Source organism: Lepus europaeus, chromosome 10 (genome assembly GCF_033115175.1).
Source record: "Lepus europaeus isolate LE1 chromosome 10, mLepTim1.pri, whole genome shotgun sequence".
NCBI classification, from domain to species: Eukaryota; Metazoa; Chordata; class Mammalia; order Lagomorpha; family Leporidae; genus Lepus; species Lepus europaeus.
The window spans coordinates 116,264,458-116,266,116 of NC_084836.1; positions in this window are offsets into that span (position 1 = coordinate 116,264,458).

Here is a 1,659-nt window from a genome sequence, read left to right on the forward strand (position 1 = left end):
CAGGCCAGCGTTGTGGCTTAGTGGGTCTACAGCACTGGCATCCCGTATGGGCACTGGTTCGAGTCCCAGCCATTCCACATCCAATCCAGCTCCCTGCTAATGCACCTGGGAAAGCACTGGAAGATAGCCCCAGTGCTTGGGCCCCTCCACCTACATGGGAAACCCAGGAGAAGCTCCTGGCTCCTGGCTTCAGCCTGGCCCAGCCCAGCCATTGCAGCCATTTGGGGAGTGAACCAGCAAATGGAAGACCCCTCTCTATAACTCTGCTTTCAAATAAAAAATTATAAATCTAAAATGACAATAAGAAAATGACCACTTTTAGTTAAAATTCAACCTGTGCTTGAAATACAAAAACACATAGGGAAAGGAAGGCTTTCCGCTGAAATCGACGGGCCGCCTCTCAAACCGGTGACCGCACCCGTCTCCCTCTGCTAACTTGCGAAGATCGGAAGATCGCGGGGTTTCGACTGAAAGCTGCCAACAGTCTGCAGGAGGGGCTGGTCTTGAAAAAGCCTCAGTAAACTGACTTCACCTCGGCTCATCCAGGCTGCGTATGACCAGGAAGCCTCAGGTATGTGGGGGATGGGGTGGGCCAGGGGAAGACAGATCCCGACTGCCAGGGTTACAGGTTTGACTTAGGGAGCGTAGGCACCACCCCACAGCCCTCAAGGCAGAGAACACACAACAACCCTCACTTCCTGCTGTGTGCATGCAGGGCAAGTGGAGGGGTTCGGGGTGGAAAGGGGAGCCAGGCACCCTCCTCCGGTCCAGCCCCACACGGCTCACTCCCTCGCCCCACTCACCGGAGGAAAGCTGAGCCCAAGCTCAGGCAGCTTGCTCAAGGAAGCACAATGAGACAGCAGCGGAGAACTTTCTAGGGCTTGCCTGCCAGGTGGCCTGGGAGCAAGACTGCCCCAGCGTCCAGGCCCTGCACCCACGGGAGACCTGCATGAAGCACCCGGTTCCTGGCTTCAGCCTGGCCCAGTGAGGCCATCCGGGGAGTGAACAAGCAGAGGGGAGGTCTCTGGAACTATGACTTTAAAAGGGGGTGGGCCCACGCTGTGGCGTAGTAGGTTAAGCTACCGCCCATAATGCCAGCATACAGGCACAGGTTTGAGTCCCGGCTGCTGCACTTCTGATCCAGCTGATGCGACCGAGAAAGCAGAAGATGGACCAAGTGTTTGGGCCCCTGCACCCACATGGGAGACCCAGAAGAAACTCCCAGCCCCACTGTTGCAGCCATATGGGGAGTTAACCAGCAAATGGAAGACCTCTCTCTCTGGGTAACTCTACCTTTCAAGTAAATTAAGAAATCTAAAATAGAAAAAAAAAGGGGGGGTGGGGCACAGGCTGGAGTCTAGCAGAGAAGGTAGAAAGTCTTGGGATGCCCGCACCCCATATCAGAGTGCCTGGGTACAAGTCCTGGCTTCACCCCCAATTCCAGCCTCCTGCTAACGTGCGCCCTGGGAGGCAGGGGTTGAGGGTCTGAGTCGCTGGGAGCCAGCCATCCTCTAGCCCGGTCCAGCCCCAGCTGTGAGCATCTGGGAAGTGAACCAGCAGATGGGAAACCAATCCCTAGCCCTTCTCTCTGCCCTTCATATAAATGGAAACTAACAAAATGTTCAAAAGTCCATGGAAATGGAATTAAAAGTTTATTTA